This window comes from Vicugna pacos, chromosome 9 (assembly GCF_048564905.1).
Source record: "Vicugna pacos chromosome 9, VicPac4, whole genome shotgun sequence".
NCBI classification, from domain to species: Eukaryota; Metazoa; Chordata; class Mammalia; order Artiodactyla; family Camelidae; genus Vicugna; species Vicugna pacos.
The window spans coordinates 62,621,241-62,640,022 of NC_132995.1; the positions used below are offsets into that span (position 1 = coordinate 62,621,241).

The 18,782-nt window shown below is 47.6% G+C and overlaps 1 long non-coding RNA gene across 1 annotated transcript; it reads right to left on the minus strand.

The window, feature by feature from the left end:
* Positions 1-9,738: 9,738 nt before the first annotated feature.
* LOC140698268 (uncharacterized) lies at positions 9,739-13,712 on the minus strand. Its single transcript, XR_012075919.1, has 2 exons — positions 13,385-13,712; positions 9,739-9,874 (listed from the first exon to the last, which is right to left on the minus strand). It is a non-coding gene; the product is annotated as an uncharacterized lncRNA (long non-coding RNA).
* Positions 13,713-18,782: the final 5,070 nt, after the last annotated feature.

Sequence of the window (18,782 nt, forward strand, 5' to 3'; positions counted from 1 at the left end):
GTAACTAAGTTAAGAATCTTGATATGAGATCATCCTAGATTACCCAGTGGATCCTAAATCCAATGGCAAGTGTCCTCATCAGGGAGAGAAGAGGAGAAAGCTCGGTGAAGATGGTGACAGAGATTGGAGTTATGCCACCACAAGCCAAGGAATGCTAGCAGCTACCATCAGCCAGACGAGGCAAGGAAACATTCTCCCCTAGAGCCGCTGAGGGAACATGGCCCTGCCAACACCTTGAATTCAGACTTCCAGCCTCCAGAACTGTGAGAGAATTCATTTCTGTTGTTTTAAGCCACCAAGTTTGTGGTAACTTCGGCAGCTGCAGGAAACTAGCACAGACGCTCACACAAAGGTTATCTGTCCTCCTCCTCCCTCCTCACCCCTTCCAGCAGGGGTCCCGACAGGGATGCTCCTGGGCTGGGGACCCAGCAGGCCAGGTTCTGGCCAGCTGACAGCCCATTTCCTTTACAAGCAGTCGCCCCAGAGAAGGCCTCTCTGAAGAGCAAGTCTGAATAGAGGCACTGTTCCACCCTCACCTTGGGAAGGGAGCAGGCTTCCCAGATGTTCCAGAGCAGTTGAACCCAGAGGACCAGAAATGAGCACCTACCTGGTCCACCAGGTTCACTGCCCAGGGGTGGGGCAGGATGACTGGTTCTCATTTATCTTGGCTTCTTGGAGATGGCCCAGAAATTTACAGCTTATGTTCGTTCGTTTGTTTCTTAACCTCTTCTAAGAAAAGGAAACACTCTGTTCCCTTTGGAATCTGTGGGCCTGGTAGCATCTGGCTATTTTGACTGAACTCCTCCATCAAGTTCCAGGCACCAGCGTCACTGCCCAGAGTTACGATGGGCCCAGGCTGGCTGAGGGCACACGTACCACTTGGCATTTTCATGCTCAAATCTGAGTCCTAAGGCAACTGATCTCCCCCTACCTCCTCACTCCACAGAGAAGGAGCTGAGCTCAGAATGGTTATGGAATCACCTGAGGCCACACCGCTCAACAGCGGTAGACCCCAGACTCTCCACCCAGCTGTGGCAGAGGAGGAAGCAGAGGAGGTGCAGAATGAAGAAGGCTGATTTTGGATCCCGTTTCTGCTACTTCCGTCTGCCGGGATTCCCTTACTCCTCCCCTCCGGTGTTTCTGAGCGGCCCAAAGGGAGAAGCTTGCTAACACACCTGCCCGCTGTGATGTCTTTCCAGGACGTGGGACATACAGGCCCTCAGCCCGGAGGAAGCCCACTCATTTAGCTCTAAAGTTGAAAATGATAGTAACTTGGTCACCTTCCCAGGTCGTGGGGTGGGACTCCTGTTAAGGAAAATTCGTGTTGATTTGGCAGAACCCCGGAAAGGAGATGCAGCCAGACTGGCCCACCATAAGCGGCGTTTGTATCTCCTCAGTGCCCAGTGTCAGACAGAAGATGGGGGCACCCTTAGCAACTAACTGCCAGGCTAGCTGATCAGTCAGTAAGGCCCGAAGAAGGGGCACAGAGGATATTCATAAACTCCACTGCCTCCTTGCACCCCCACCACTTTATCCCATCCCATCCCCCTTCCCTCTCCCACTCTGGGGCCCTCCCACCGCCCCAAAAGCCAGCCTTGTTATTGCTCTCCGGCCAGCCCCTACCCTGCCCCTAGATGGGGATCTCCAAGGAGGTTCGTATTCAGGGCACTCTGGGGTACAGGAGGGACAGGACAGCATGGGGCCTCGAGCCCAGAGGTGTGGTCTGGTCTGGGCCCGGGGAGCTTTTCCCATAAGACCCAGCCCAGAAGAAAGCCTGGGGCCCTTCTCTCTTAGGCTGTGCTCCCAAACACTGGGGATCCAAGCTGAGTTTGGAGGTTAGGTTGGACAATTAGCAGGACAATTTCCCACCCCCACTGCCTCACAGCTCTCGGGGCAGACCCAGAAGTCCAGCTCCTAATTTCCTGATCACCTTTCTCCCCAGGCAGCCCGCAAGTTGTGCTCTCTCCCTGACCCTGGCACACCAGCCTCCAGACCCTCCAGCCCTAGACAGCAGAGTCCCAGCACCTGCGCTGTCTCCCGGCCTCACCCCTAGCCCGTCTGCAGCCAGAGCGGATGAGTGGGCTGTTTTAGGGCAAGTCTTGAAATGGCAGCCAAGTGTGTGCAGGGGAGCTTGGAAAAGCAGGCAGGACAGCGACCTTCAGTCATAGGGACCCATCACTGAGCCGTCGACGAGCATCATCTGATTTAATTCTTACGACAGTCCTTAGGAGATCTCATTACCCAATTCATAGCTGAGGAAATGGAGGTTCTCTTACCCAAGTCAAACAGATGACAAGTCACAAGGCCAGAAACTCACCCCAAATCTGACTTTAACTGCCTGCTCCTGACCCCTGCACTACGCGGCCTCTGATGTGCGAGAAAGGCAGAAGGCGGGGCGGGCTGCCTCTGCGCTGCTGCAGAGGGTGAAAGCGAGACTAAAGTGTGGAAATAAATAAATAGATTAATTAATTAATTAACATTTTAAAAACAGTTTGCAAATATTCAATAACAGTTATCGTAAGAGGTGGGTAAGTGTGGAAGTCCCTGGGAGAAGGTTTTGGCCCTGGACAAGGAAGACTATTCCAGCAGGTAAGGGCGTGAGCCGCACTAAAGCATCACGCCTCTTGCTGCTAGATGTGTTCCAGAACAGGTGCATGGCTTACCGTCTGCAGAGAGGCCGGAGGTGATTCTTGCCTTTGATAGCCCTTAAATTCCTAAGAGACTGAATTTACAAATGGACGATGGCCAGCCCATATATAAAAATAGAACTTTGACCCCTCACCTGCAGCCACCAGCACAGGAACTAACCCCTTATCAATAGTACCTGGCCCAGGAAGCCAGTCTGATATAAACCAGACTTACAGGAAGTCAGATGGCTGGCTCGAGCTGTCCCAGGAGCCCAACAATAACCTCTGAAACAATCAGTCCCAAGTGCCCAGGACTGAATTAATAACTAACAGCTTCTTTCACTTTTGACCAACCAAAGAAAGTCAAATCGACTCCCCTAACCAGTCACATAGGATGCCCCACTTCCAGCTGGCCGGCCACCAGCTCAGCTGCCCCAGGCCAACAGTCTCCAGACAGGGCACATCTGAAGACTCCCCTGTTTCTCCCACTTTAGAGCTGGCCCTTCTCTGCCTGCCTTTGAGTCTCTGCCAAAATCCAAGGACAGTGGCTGACTCCCTTGCTGTAACAAACTTCAGAATAAATAGCCTGTGCTTTTCTCATCTGCTTCTCTATTTCCACAAGCCTTTCAAACACTAAGGGTCAAACGTATGAGTGTGTGCATGAGATGGGGAGAGAAGACGCGTCTGTGATTTTATGCCTGTGTCAGACTGTGTGTATTCGGGTACCTACGTAGAAATCTCCTTTATTATTCTTGCTCCGAGATCCCTGCTCCTAGGTCCAGCTCACTGACTTTCTTGACCTTGGATAAATCCCTAGTATCAGGCTCTGCCAGGGCCTCATGATGTCACGTGCGAGTGTAGCTCTGGGCGTAGCTCTGATTTCAGGGACAGCCAAGAGGGAAAGTTCCACGTGAGCTCAGATTTACCTGCACGGACAGAGTCTGCCTGCAAAAGGCCACTTCTTCACACCTGAGGTCCCAACATTTTCTCTGTCCTGAAGGAGATCTCAGCCTGCAAGTGCAGGGAGTTACTCTTCACCCAACCAGGCAGATGGGAACCAGCCCATAAGTGCCCCAACCAACCCAGAAGGCCCTGGGAGAGTTCGGGCCCCGTCAGAGAGAACGTATTTTTTTATTAATGTTCCCCCCCTCTTCCTTGGCGCCCTTTGCCCACTCTTCCCTCCCATCTGCTAGAATCGCCCTTCAAGTAAACCACCAGCAACCACACCTTTGCCTCAAGCTCTGCTTCCTGCGGCACCCAAGCCAGGAGGTCACCCAACATCTTAGAACTTCCTCTTCCTTCTCTACAAAGTAAGGGGTTTACAGATACTGCGCCTCGGGGACTGTCCTGGAGGAAGGGTAACCTTCCGCAGCTAGTGAGGTCCAGCCAAGGGCTCTCCACACAGTCCAGCAGAGCCGCCCCGCCCTCAGCTGTCTCATCCTGGGGCTCCAGGTGAGTTCGCTTTGTCAAAAGACTAGGCTTTGACATGTGGGAAGACCACTGGGCCACCCTCCAAGCCCTGGAGGCAGCACTAGAAAGGCGAGCCCAGTACCCAGGGCGCCTGCTGACATGGGGCCGCTCATCTGGATGGCACTGCTAGGGCCTCCTCTCCAAGGACCTGCTCGGAGCCGCCTGCCTGTCTAGTCGTGAAGTCACAGCAAAAAGAAGCACGAGGGTATGTGCCCTTGGCTGGATGGTTCCAATAAATTTCTGGACATTTCTATCTGGGATGGATTTCTTCTTCCCGTAAGAGGATCCCCCCAGGAACCAGAAACCTCTCTGGTTCATTAACTCGGTTGGTTCCCCTATAAATGTCAAAGCCACCCAATGTCTTTGATGTGGCGGCAGCCATAAACAGCCCTGGTGCTGCCTTGCTAACAGCAGAGTAGGGAGGTCTTGGAGACAATTGGATGACTTCAGCCTCCTTGTGCTCTAATTACTCCCAGCTAAGCAGAAAGTTGTCCCAGAGTTGGAGGACAAGGAGGGCAATTGCTAAAAGCCAGAGGCCCAGGAACAAGGAAACCTGTGGGCCAGACCCCCTTCCCTAAGCAGTCAGAAGAGATTTCCTCCGCTTTGTGCAGGTCAGAGCAGGCTTCTCGGGAGCGGAAAACCTGGAGGTCAGTCCTCCCAGTGGGTTCCCATTTGGTCCAGCCTGCACAAGCTTCTTCCTAGGCATAGATGGATCTTGAGCCAAAGAAAACTTGGGGCCAGCAGGAGGGTGGGTAGAAAAGCCCCTGAGGGGCCACAGCCCCAATCCTGCCACTGCGTTCTCAGTGGAGGGGCCCCTCTGCCTGTGGTTTTCCATCCATGGAATGAGGTAGACACCCCTCCGGAAGTCACAGACTGACAGGACAGCAGCAGCTCAGAGGTCTTCCTTCACCTTAACAAGAAGCACAAAGAAGGGAGGGTGTAGCTTAGTGGTAGAGCATGTGCTTAGCTTGCATAAAGTCCTGGACTCAACCCCAGTACCTCCATTAAAAATTAAATAAATTAAAATAAAACTTTCAAATAAATAAACCTAATTACCTATTACCTCCCCAAAAAATATGTTAAAAAAAAAAAAAAGAGGCAGATGACATACTTGGAGCCTGTATCAAGGGCTGAGAGCCCTGCCCAGTGTGATCCCACCCTCAGCATGGACCCTCCTGAGCCTGACCTCTGTGGTCCAGCGTTCTCCCGGCCAGACTCCTGCTTAATCTCTGCCTTTTCATCCAGCTCCCCTAGGTCACTACCAAAAAACAGTTTCATGTCCTCTCTTGTTAACTCTGTCTCCAGCTCTCAGACGTCTTTAAGAGGCTATTTCCATGTCAAAAATGAATAGTGCTTTTATTTCACAAATATCAAATCATTCCATTGTACATTTGAAACTAGTACAATTGTTATATGTAAAATACAATGTTATATTGTCAATTGTACCTTGAGAAAGAAAGAAAAGAAAGAGAAGGTGAACAATGCTCTAGTGCAGTTTTCAAACTGTTTTCACCAAGAGCCACCTTAAGAAACAGATTATAACCCAGCACTCACAAGTATGAATGTATGATTCTACAAAACTGAAAGAAAGGGTCCGTGCACGAATGTGCGTTCCTATGACATGCAGTGCTGTCTGGTATTTTCTATTCTAGTCTATGTTTCATTCCTTGGTGCTGGTTGAGATTCTGTAAGTCAGGGATCAGCAAATGTTTTCTGTGGAGGGCCAGACAGTGAACGTTTCAGGCTCTGAGGACCGCGTGGTTGCAACTACTCAAGGCTTCCATTGTAGAGGGAAAGCTGCCATAGACAACAGGAAAGAAATGGGCATTGCTGTGTTCCAATAAAACTTTATTTACAAAAATGGGTGGTAGGTTGACTTTGGTCCGTGGGCCATAGTCTGACCTGATTTCATGATCAGCGGACTAACTCATGGCTTGAAAAACACTGCTCTAGGAGACGTTCCCCCATCTTTCCTCCTAACAGAAACCAAATTTTGTTCAGTATGTACCTCTTCTCCATGGAGCACAACCCCCAGGGAGCTGATAAACCATGACTCAGGTAAGGGACCATACCCCCGGCACCAGCGCTGGGTCTTCATCAGTCAAAGTCCACCCACCACATCACCCACCTGATAACGCCTGTAAAGCTCCCGGGTGGACACAGGACTGAAGTTGGCCCAGTCAGCCAGGAGAAGGACGTAAAGTCTGTGCTTTGGAAAGTGGTTTCTTTCTCCTGTCGGAGCTAACCCAGAAGCACGGTGCAGGTTTCCCCTGGCACGTGGGTGTTGGAGGATTAGGTCCATCAGGGTAACCAATCTTAGGAAAAACCCAGTGCCAAGGATGTCAGAGCAGAAAGATGAAAAGAATCTGGATCCTTGATTTGACCACATGTTAGGCCACTGTAAATCAGGGTTTTTGATTTCTTGCGGCCAAAAACATCCTGACAACAGGGCTGCCCATCATGGGCTTGGGTCTCTGCCCACAGATGGAACATTGCTCCATTCCAAGCAAGTGCAAACTTCTGGAGAAAGACCCGTCCTCACTCCATGAAGCTGGGATCCCAAACCCCCTCACCCACAGACCAGTGCCTCTCTCTCCCTGGGGTGCAGCCCCATGGAAGCTGGCAGCCTTCAGGGCATTTTAGGCTCTGGGGTCTTCCCTTCCTCACACATGGCTAAGAAGAGTAGGTTGGCACACTCTGAAATCAAGACTAACTCACTTCAATTTTTTTATTTAAAAAGCCACCCAGTAGCCTTCAGCTGAGGGAAGGCAGGCTCAGCAGGAAACTTACATCTATCACATGGGTGGTTGTGGGTGCTGAGGATTTAAACAAGGAGGCTGTTAGACTGGGGTGGCTCTGATGCCTTGGTAGCCACATAAGCACCCCAAGCCTAAGCCAGAGTCAATGCTCTCGAATCTGAGGACCTGACACATGAAGACAACCAATCACAAACAGCCCACTGGGCTTTCCCAAATAAGGCAACCACTTTAGCTACAGCCAATCAAATCATTTCTTCACTTCGCTTCCGCATCTTCTCTCTGAAAACTTTGCCCCTCGCTCCTGTCAGTGGAGCACTCCGAAACACCTTTGGTTTGGTGCTGCCGGATTAGAATCAATATATGCTCAAATATACTCAAAAAATTTTAATGTGCTTCAGTTTCTTTTTAACCGGGAATAGGGAATCAATCCAAATGGGAGAAATCCGGTATTTAAGTTGGCCCAAGGAAACAGGCCTACTCTCATTCAGGGTGCCGAGAACAAGAATAAAATAGAGTGTACAGTGCCACAGAACTGTACGTTCAAAAAATCATCAAAATGGCCAATTTGGCGGGGGCGGGAAGGGGGGAGGTGTGGCTCAGTGGTAGAGTGTGTGCTTAGCATGCACGAGGTCCTAGGTTCAATCCCCAGTATCTCTGTTAATAAATAAATAAAAATAAATAAACCTCATTACCTCCCTCCCCCCTAAAAAAAAGAGTAAATGTTATGTTACATATATTCTACCACCAAAAACAAGAAGGAGAAGGAGGAAAAAGACAAATGAGGGGCCCTGAGGTCAGCATGTTGAAATTCTCCATAACCTCCTTAGAAAGACCGGCAGGTCTGTTGATGTGACTTCATTTCCAGGAAGGCCTGGGTGGGGACTGGCTCTGGGGACATTAGGCTGATGGGCTGGGAAAATGGGGAAAGTCCTGGGGCTGACTCAGGAGCAGCGACCAAAGCCAGACCCTGCCAGTAGGCATCGTTCTCCCACGCCCCACCCCCAAACCCTGCCATCTACTGGGAGGCCAAGAGGAACATTACTTTGGACAATTACTATCGGCAGGTGCCATGAGAGGAAGGGCGGGAGGATGGAGAGGACCAAGAAAAATGACAGGCTCACCAAAGGCCTTAAACTTGTTTGCAACTCCACCTTGCAGTTTCCTAGCTTGGACCAGGGGGAGAGGAAGGAGGAAGAGGATGTCCAGGTCCCAGCCACGTAGGGCAGGGGCTCTCTGGTTTTACTCAGATGCTGCTGCGTGTGAGGAAAGTAAGAAAGGAGGAAGGAAGGCTTCCCACCGCAGCCCAGACCGGTAGGTGCAGGTCTCTAAGGGGGTGGGCTCTGGTGAGTGAGCAGCCAGGCTGAGCTCGGGAAGTAGCTCCTCTCTGGGGGTGGGGTCTTTGCTAAAATGCAATAGTGCCTGGTGTGTGAGAAATAAATGTTAACAGCGGGGTGTATGTATCTTTTTGAATTAATTCTTATTTTGTGGTTGGCTTTATTCTTTTGATAACTATGTAAGTTTAAAAAGCTGAAGTTCTAAATATTCTTAGAAACAATGGACTGTACATATATATAAATTAAAATATATGTGCAGTAAATTGTGTACCTGTATTTACATGCAATATATTGCATATGTGCAGTCAAATTGTAACACATCTACCTAATAAAACTTCAAATAAAAAAAAATTAGCCATTTATACTGGATTTATACTGAGTATCAATGAGATAATAACCACAGGCTTCAAGGGAGCTTCCCCTCCCAGTAGGAGAGGCCCGGGTTGTGTTTTCGTCTCTGATCACAGTAATGAATTCTAGCAATGCATTTAGCCTCCTGGTTCAGGTCGCCCAGTTGGAGTCACAGTTCTTCCTTTGAGAGGGATGGATTGGGAATGGGGTTATGACTCAGCAATGCTTTCCCCATCTCTAGTGGTTGATGAAAAAAATTGCCTTTTTTTTTTTTTAACCTTTTGGCAAAGAGGCTGGGACTGAGCCCTGGAAGTTCTGCCCAGGAACCTTGACTCCTGGGATGTCAGTCCTTTCTAAGGAGGTCACCCACCTGGCCGTTCTGGGCAGAGGTTGGGAGACATATACACATGGGCCAAGATGATTCCTACAGATTCCTATAGACTCTAAGGATTTGCCCCCAGATAAAATCCTCTTCATGTTCCCTCAGTTAATGTTTATCCTCTCAAAGTGGTTCATTACACTTGAGCTGAAAATAAGACGTAGCCCGCTCAGGTCTGAAGGTCAGTGGTTCCTACCATATCCATGCAACATCACTTTGAGAACTGCTTCCCAGAAGCCAACAATTAATTCCCCTCCGGAAACAGGGACTGGAATGGCTGCAAGGGGTCAGACATCCTAACAGGGCTGGCCTCATCTTCTGTACCCACCCCTCTGGTTCTAAATCCACTTTGGAGGTGAGGGGACCACACAACATTGGAGCATCCTTGTGGGAAAGGCTCACTGGCTCTCCCTGCATCCCTCTATCTCTCACAGACTTTGAACAAGATAACAGGCCCATCTTGAATAGAGTTCGATAGATTCACAGACAAAAGGAGCATGTATCACTTGCAAAGCAAGCCGCTGGGGTACAAGCCAACTCAGTCTGCTGGAAAGGGCTCAGTGTCCCCCTGGGGTGGCAGCCCAGAGAGAAGCCTTGTGACTGGACACCAAAGAACACAGAGTTGGGCAGAGCACGCCTTGGTTGAGTTAATGAGCAGGGGACTGAAGATTGTTTACTGATGTGGGGAAATGTTAACATTATATTGTTAAGTGAAAAAAACTGGAAACAAAAAAGAATGTACAATGTGACCCTATTTTGCACATGCGTGTGGGTATATGACTGCATGGACACACACAAAGCACAGGATTGAAAGGGAAGGCACTCAAATGTTAACATTTTATCTTGGCTCAGAGGAATTGCTAAGGATCTTGGGTTTGGTTTCTTTGTTTGTCTTGGTGGTTCTTTCGTCTTCATATGTTTCTATATTTTTCCATTCTGTTTGTGCACTGGTTCCTTTTGTGATAGAAAACAAAGTAAATGTTATTTTAAAATAATTATAAAAGGGTGGAAAAAGGCAGAGGGCAGGGTATATAGCTCAGTAGTAGAGTGTGTGCTTAGCATGCACAAGGTCCTGAGTTCAGTCCCCAGGACCTCCATTTAAAATAAATAAATAAGCCGTATGACTCCCTACCACCACCAAAAAAGAGGCAAAAAAAGATTTAAAAAATAATAATAAATGGATCTTTAAAAAAAAGTGGGAAGGGGAAAAATAAAAAAGAACATGAGTCTTGGAATTATTTAGAATTAATAATAATCCTCATTCTGTCCCCTTTTAGCTGGTATCCTTAGATAAATTTCTCTTCCCTGGGCTTCTGTTTCCCCTCCCTAAATCATCTACACAGTACACACTGAGACAGAAAAAGCAAATCTACTGTTTTTATGGCGGTTGGTTAGTGTTTTCAGAGCAAGGGTGCTCAGCAGCCAGCAAAAGATGGTTGTGAAGTTAAGAAGCGATTTTCGGTTTCCTCTGCTGACACCAAGGATCTAACGTGGACATGAGGCAGCCTGGAGGAATCCCAGGAAATGGTACAGCTGGGAGGCGCCCACACTCACCATCCAAATGCCCCCAGCGCCTCCAACCCAGGCATGGGTGGAGCCGAACACCAGAGACCTTTGGGTGTCTGGTCAGCAAGATTCTAGCCCCATCTGTGGCCATGACTAATGAGAGATGACACTCAGGAGTCTGGGACCCAGTCTCCAACACAGTCAGTTTCTTTCTGAAACATTGTGTAGGTGCTTTTAAGTGAGGGCCAAGCAAGGCTGGGAGCGGAGATAGATAGATTCACCTGCAAGTTGATCAGACCCAGAGCCAAGTAAAGTGGCTGGGCTTCCACAGCAGTGTCACAAGAGATGGGGCTGAGCATGGCTCCAGAGGCCTTTGGGGACATTGCACACCCTGGGGAAAAGAGTAGGAACATCCATAGTGGCCCAGCAGTGTCTCCTCTCTAGCAAAGCTACAAACAGCACATCTTCATCCACCTCCCAGCCCAGGAGTCAGACATCACATAGCATCAAGGGTGGCTCTTCAAAGAAAAGCAAGAAAAAAAGTTTCTGCACATGACATACACCTGAAAAATTCTCTTTTGTAAGTTCATTATGTTTCATTGATGTGTTTCATCCAGCAACTCCTTCTTGTGTGGATGATGACCAAACTAGAATCCAAGCATTTTAGAGGTGGAAAGAAACCCTGAGATTAGACAGCACCCCCACTGCCCAGCACTCAGGTGTAATGTCCTCATTTGATGGGTGAGACTACGATCATGGTCACAGACTCAAGAAAACACAGGTCTGCTGCTGCCAAGTGGCTCTATCCCATTGGTCCTTCTTCATTTCTATTCAACAAACCAGAGCACACAACAAGGAGGCAAAAATGAATAAGACAGACCTCCTGCCCTCAAGGGACTGGTGGGGAAAACAAGGACATAAGTGACTGTGATGTTCAAAAATAATGCTAATTATTCAAAACCTGGAAATAAGGCCACCAGAGGACAGCAAGTCCTTCCAACATCATTTGGTCATTGTTTCACAAGCCCACCCAAGGATTACTTAATTACCCGGGGGAACGTATCTTTGTTTAAAGGCTATTTACCATTAATTAGGAGCTCAGACTCCATGAAGTTACATGGTAACTTGTAGATCATGTCCAGTAAAGATATAAACAGTTTCTATCCAATAGAAAGTATAACATCAAAGATTAATTTTTTAATTGCCCCAGAGGACATTAACCAGTTTTGCTTTGTTTTTTAATGGTGGTAAAATACACATAACATAAAAAAAAATAAAATAAAATACACATAACATAAAGTTTTACCAACTTAGCCATTTTTAAGTGTACTATTCCGTGTCATTAACTACATTCACATTGTTGTGCAACCATCACCACCATCCATCTCCAGAACTCTCTTCATCCTGCAAGACTGAAACTCTGTACCCATTAAACAATGACTCCCCACTCTCCCCTCCCCCAGCACCTAACTACCACAGGTAACTTTCTGTCTGCATGAATCTGACTACTCTACTTACCTCATATAAGTAGAATAATGCAGTATTTGTCCATGAGACTGGCTTATTTCACTCAGGATAATGTCTTTAAGTTTCATTCATATTGTAGCATGTTAGAATTTATTTCCTTTTTAAGGCTGAACAGCATTTCATTGTACATATATACCACATTTTGTTTATCCATTCATCATTCATCTGTCCTTGGAAAATCATTTTGCTTCTACCTTTGGCTGATATGAATAATACTGCTATAAACATGGGTGTCCAGATCTCTTGAGACTCTGCGTTCCACAAGTGGAATTGATGGATCATATAATAACTCTACGTTTTATTTTTTTTTTTTAGGAACTACCATACTGTTTTCCATAGCTGCTATACTATTTTTCATTCCCACCAACAATGCACAAGGGTTCCAGTATCTCCAGATCCTTGCCCAAACTTGTTATTTTCTGGTTCTTTGATCCTAATGAATATGAGGTGGTACTCAGTGTGGTTTTGACTTGCATTTCCCTAATAATTAGTGATGCTGAGCATATTGTCATATGCTTACTGGCCTTTTGTATGGCTTCTTTGGAGAAATGTCAATCCAAGTGCTTTGTCCATTTTTAAGTCAGGTTGTTTGGGGTTTTTTTGTTGTTGAGTTGTAGGAGTTCTTTTATATATTCTAGGTATTAACCCCTTACCTGATGCATAATTTACAGATATTTTCTGCCATCCTGTGGGCTGTCTTTTCACTCTGTTGATAGTGTGCTTTCATGCACAAAAGTTTTAAATTTTGATGTAATCCAATTTGTCCTATGTTTTTCGTTTCCTGTGTTTTTGGTGTCAGCCAAGAAATCATTACCAAATCCAATGTCATGAAGCTTTTCTCTTATGTTTTCTTCTAAGAGTTTTATAGCTTTAGCTTTTCCATTTAAGTCTTTGATCCACTTTGAGTTAATTTTTGCATATGGTATAAGAATTCAACCTCACCTCTGGCATGTGGATGTCCACTTTTCTCAGCACCATTTGTTTAAAAAACACTGTCTTTTCTCCCACTGAATGGTCTTGGCATTCTTGTCAAAAATCATTTGACCACATATATAAGTGCAACCGGTTTTGTTTTTAACCTAAAAATTTTACTCAAATATTTCTTTTTAAGTGCTTTTAAATATCCAGCTCCTGGCTCTGTGAACCAGCTTTGCCATCTTACTGGTTCCCTCATTCATGAATGACTAAATCTTTGACACCTGTGCATTCCATGTTTTATGAGAACCATGTTTTTAAATGTTTGGACGCTATGCTTTGACAATAATATACAAAGTGCTTTGGGTGTCAGGGTGAAGATTTCTAGTTGGGGGATTCAAAAATCTTTTCACTTTTGAGATCAGCCTTATGATTAACACTTAAACTTTTGGTAGGTAGACGCAGAGGTTTGGGAGGAATACTAAAGACCCCGGAAACAGCAGGAAGAGTGCTTACCTCCCTGTTTGCTTCCTTTCTTGTGTGTCTGAGCCTGCAAAGTCTGTTGGCCAACAGAAACGGGATACTTTTACAGGAGAAAGCCTTGGGAAAATAGCTTCTTGCCTCTCATACATTGTTTTTCTTCACTGCCCTTCAGGACAGGTCCCTCCTACCGCTCCGGGTCAGGGCAGGCCTCCCGAGCCCCGACTCCACTTCCCCTACTCGACAAGGGGCTAGAAAGGGCCTGGGTCTCTCCATCAACACGTTAGATTCAGCTCCCATTCTGCCCTAACTAGGGAATCACATTTCCTGGCTGTCTCCATCCCACCACCTGGGGCATCCATGAAATATCTCCCTGACAGACTCTAAATGTTACCAGCATCAATCACGGAGATAAACAGCAAATGAGCCCGGGACAGAGCAGCCATCTCTGTCAGATCCAAAGTGGTATTAATTAGAAGACTTACTTCTGGCTACAGAGGATGAGAACTGCCGCCCTCAAGTGACCTCAGCCTTGGCAGCGTGTCCCCATCCAAGGCCGGCGGTGAAGCCCCTTTGGGGAGCTTCCCTCTGGAGATGCTTCTGGCCCTGGTTGAATTGGATGCTGAGACAGGTTTTCTGAGGATCTCAGGGGTACACATTCCTGGGGTTTTGAGATCACACTGTTGCGGTCCCCAGGCCTTCCCAACCTAACCATCCCAGCCTGTGGCCGGGGTGTTTTCTCAGGCTCTCAGTGGCCACAGCAGCCTGCACTGAGGCTGGACACTGGACGTCCCAGTTTCAGATGTGCTGAGAGACTGTCACTGAGCTCGCCTTTCCTCCATGGGAATTCACGCCAGGCAGTCACAAGGGGAGCCCCAGCAGACCCCGTGCCCCACGTCCTGCTGAGACCTCGGCCCTCGGCTTGCCCACTCCTCTACTCCGCCCTGAGCCTCTGCTGTCCAGACGCCCTGACTGAGGCCTCCAGGCTCAGTCTTGGCTCAGCCTCTGCAGTTAGTAAAGACGCCTCCCCTCTGGGGTCAGCAGGTTTCCCTAAGGCCCTGACCAAGGAAAGGAGCAAGTGGAGTGGAGTGGAGGGGAGATACCAGGATCTCGAAGCAGGCCCGGCTGGGCTACCTTCCCGCTGGGTAATCTGCACGTCCTGAGGGCTTTTGAGGGTAGGATCAGGGTCTGCCAGCCTGTGCTTGATTTGTCCCTTCACTAGCTCAGTAACCTTGGGCAAGTCACTCAACCTCTCGAAGCCTCAGTTTCCAGATTTGTAAAATGGTGCGAATAAGAATACCTCATAAAGCTGCTGGACAGTAACTATAAGCCAGTTAGTACAGCACCCGGCAATCATCAACCCTCAACAAACATTAGCTATTTCTGAGCGCCCGGGGGTGGCTTTTGTCTCGTTTGTGCAGTTGTGTCCACATAAAGAACAGAAAGACCTCGGGAAAGGATGAGTGGAACAAAGGCCAGAGGTCATGCCGCTCACTTCCCTTGACCGTCTCTTTGCTGATCAATGTGTCTACCAACTCTGAAAGGAGGCTAGCCCCAATTTCATATTCGCTTGTCCAGAGAGTGATAAACTGTTACCTCCTTAAAGTAATCCTGGCTGCTTTCAAATGGGCCCTTCTCCATCTTAACAGATGGGATTATGTTCATCTCACTTCCCCTTTGGCAACTGGAAAGATCAATGAGACATTAGTCTCCTTTCCTCTGACTTTCCCCAGGGCGGGGGAGATGCTAACGGTCCAGAATTAATGTGGCAATCGATTTACTCGGGTGTCTGAAGGCCTAGGACAAGTCCTCCCACTGCTGGGATGGGAGATGGGGAGACGGCAGCCTCTGGCCACTTTGCAGCTTACAGCCTCAGGCTGGAATTGTCCAGACTGGTTGAGAAGACAGTTGCAGAGGGACTGATTCATCTGGGATCTACATCCTGGAAACTGGCTAGCCCTAGCCTTGGAGTCCCAAAGCCACGGACACTCTCAAGTTCTATGAGCTTGACAAGTCATAGACCTCCCAGTTACCTCGGCCACAAAATGAAGGTAGAGACCCCCTGGCAGTGTGAATAGCTGTGCTCTGTAAATGTCCATTTTTCATCTTTAAGTACAAGAGGAAATGCAATGTTCTTGAGTGAAAAACTGACCAAGTGTATGGATATTAAAGCTGAGGCCGGGAAAGAGGAAATCCACACCAGTCAGGTAAGTTACGAAGACCATCCACAACCTTCACTGCTATGGACAATGTGGTTGCCCCCCGTTTCTACTGGTTCCCTGGAAGCTAGACTACAGTACAGATGAAGGGTTGGTGAGGGTCATTTTCCTATGAGATTTCCAAAGAGAACCCCTCCTCTAATAGAGCAGACATGTATTGGACACCTTCTGTGTGCCAGATGCTTTCCTAGGGACCATGGAGGGGAAAGGCAACACACTCAGGGTCTGGAAAGGTCTTGACCCTGAGGGTTTGGTATTTCTCTTTCCATTCTCCCACCCCCTCTCCCGTCTTCTCCCTCCCAGAAGCAGCTCTGCTGTCCCACTGAGTCTCCTCCTTAGAATCCAGCCCCAGGCTCCAGGCCAGGCCAGACATGCAGGTTGTTATTGGTAAAGATCATTAGTCTGAAAAGTTTCTCTTAGTCAAAATAAAACTTAGGTGGTTTTTTTTCATTATTTCTAGCTTATTTACTGCATAGAATACAAACTCCTTGAGTGAGAAGGCGCTGCCTGATTTACTACTGCTGACCACAAAGAATTTGGGGAACTAGTGAGAAATTGATTTTCATAAAGGAAACTAGAGATCTACAGTGAGGTCACAGTGTGAAGCTGGCGGACATGTGGATTCTCAGATGTGTTTTATGGCCCTTATCTCTAGGAGCACAAAGCAAAATGCCCACCCTCTCAAATTCCATATATACTGGGCTCATGCAGAAGGAAGAGCAGAAGGCTCTCCCCTTCCCTTGCCAGCGTGGAAGGTTGCCCGGTGAAGTTGCTCTCCGAGCAGTGCCCACCTAAGAGCACTGCCTCTTGTAAAGCCAGACGCCCCGCGGAGGAGACACTTGAAACACCCTCTTGCTGCCCAGCCCCACGTGAATGCCTTTGCTTTGTTCAGGGCACTTTGAGAACAGAGATAGAAAGCAGACATTTCCTCCTCAGCCTCCTTTGCAACTAAAGCTGGGCATGGGATCCAGAATGCATTGCTCAAACTTATTTACACAAGACTTCAAGGCAGAGACTCTGGGAAAATTCCACTTCACTGACAAGGGCAGCAGCAGAATGGCCTGGCTTCAGGGGCACAGTGGTTACAGGACTAGGTTCCTGCCACAGTAGTGGCCTTGGTGCTGCAAGCTGTTGTGGGTTTGGTCACACCAGGGTGGCATGGTGGGCTTGGAGCTTTGTCACTGGCAGCTCAGACTGAGCTCTCAACTCCTCCCAGCAACTGAGTAACCACGAGCTCTCTGGGGTCATTGTAAAACTTCCTATCCTACTCCATCAGCCACAGTCAGCTTCCGTTGCTTGCAGCCAAGAGCCTGGAATGACAGACTAGTGAGGGCCTGGCATCGACAGCCGCTCCCACCTGTGCACTGTCTGCAGTGGTCCCAGCGACTGTGTGAAGGGCTTTACGTGCATCATCTCGTGGAGTTCCCACACCACCACTGTGAGGTGGGTACTGCTCTTATTTTCCATGATAGTGGAAATCTGAGCTATCAAGGCGTTAGAGGACTTGTCCGAGTTCTTACAAGAGGGTAACCCAATGTTGTAATAGCAGGTAAGCTCTTGAAGCTAAACGTGGATGCCACGAGATGGTGGCAGCCAACAAGAGAGCTGCTCGCTCTGCTCTCCACGGCAGGATGCACAGAACTAGGTCATCCTGCCTTCACAACAGTCTCTATTCTGAACTAAGGAACAGCAACACTTTACTAAGTTCACAGATGGTGAAATAAAGACACAAAGGTATTTCACTGCCCAAGAAGGACTTTTCCAGGACAACACAGAGATTATTGACAAAGGAACACATTGTTAACCCTCCAAGCAGGTTTTCTAGACCCACCAGGGGTTAAGGAGCTATGTGCTGGGTAGATGGTGAGGCACAGCCAAAGAAGCTGAGAGCCTGCATTTAACTAATAGCATCAGTGCACAGGCCTGCACTGCAACTACATTTTAATACAGGTAATGTCTTTTCCACTCATTTTCAAGCACTTATTTCATTTACACAGTTTCAAGGTCAATAAATCTTGGTATTAAGGCTGATGTGATGTGTGATGCAGACAGTCTAATTAAGGATAGGGTATTTTATCAGCTCCTCTAAATTTCCTTTTTCCCTGGTCTACAATTTTTTATACTGGGCTGATCTTTTTTTTATTCATAAGGGCTTCATTCCCATTTGTCATGGCTGCATTAACTGGGGATCTAATGAAGACTTGGATATGGAAGTCTGCAATCTCATTTATCCTCAATAGCAGAATTAATAAAGCAGCAGGAAGATAGCTTCCTGGACTGGAACTTCTTCAGCCCACCCTGAGTCATCTAAAATCTATTTTGCTTGTCTTCCAAAATTGGGGCTTAGCTAGAAACTTGAAGAGACAGTGCCCAACGTTAACCTCCGTCCGCTGACAGCCTGTACCCTTCTCCCCAACTCATGGCTGAGAGTCTTGGATTTGAGTGGCCAGAAGTTATTTTCCCACTATTCCCTCTACGTACGTTTATTGAGCACCTTCCATAGGCCAACCACAGGGACATAAAATAGACTCCAGATGGTCATAATCAAACAGGTCATGCCACCATGGTTCGCCAATATAAGAAAAATGTCTTAGTTAGCCAAGTATCAAGGTTGGGAGCAAGCAGAAAAGATCACCTGCTCTAGCCTTTTGCCTCTGGGAGGGTGACCCTCCCAACCAGTCTTTCTATAATTAAGGGCTTCCAGATGACTGTGATGTCACAGACATTGATTCTGCCTTGTAGACTTTACAGCTATGTGAGTATATTGGTTTCCCAGGGCTGTCACAACAAAGTACCACAAACTGAAAGGCTTCAATAATAGAAATTTATCGTCTCACAGTTCTGGAGTTAAGAGGTCCAAAATCAAGGTGTCAGCAGGGTTGGTTTCTTCTGAGGGCTGTGAGGGAAGGATCTGCCCCCAGGCCCCTCTCCTTGGCTTGTAGATGGCCGTCTACTCTCTCCTTTTTATAAGGACACCAGTCATATTGAACTAGGGCCCACCTAATGACCTCATTTTAACTTGATTACCTCTGTAAAGACCCTATTTCCAAACAAGGTGGCATTCTAAAGTACTGGAGGCCAGGACTTCAACATATGAAACAGGAGGAACATATTTTGGGGAGACACAATTCATTGCATAATAATGAGTGTCTGTAAAATTGCTTTAACTTAAAGCTCTAAGGCAGCCTGTAGCAGCACAGTAGAGTCAGAACACT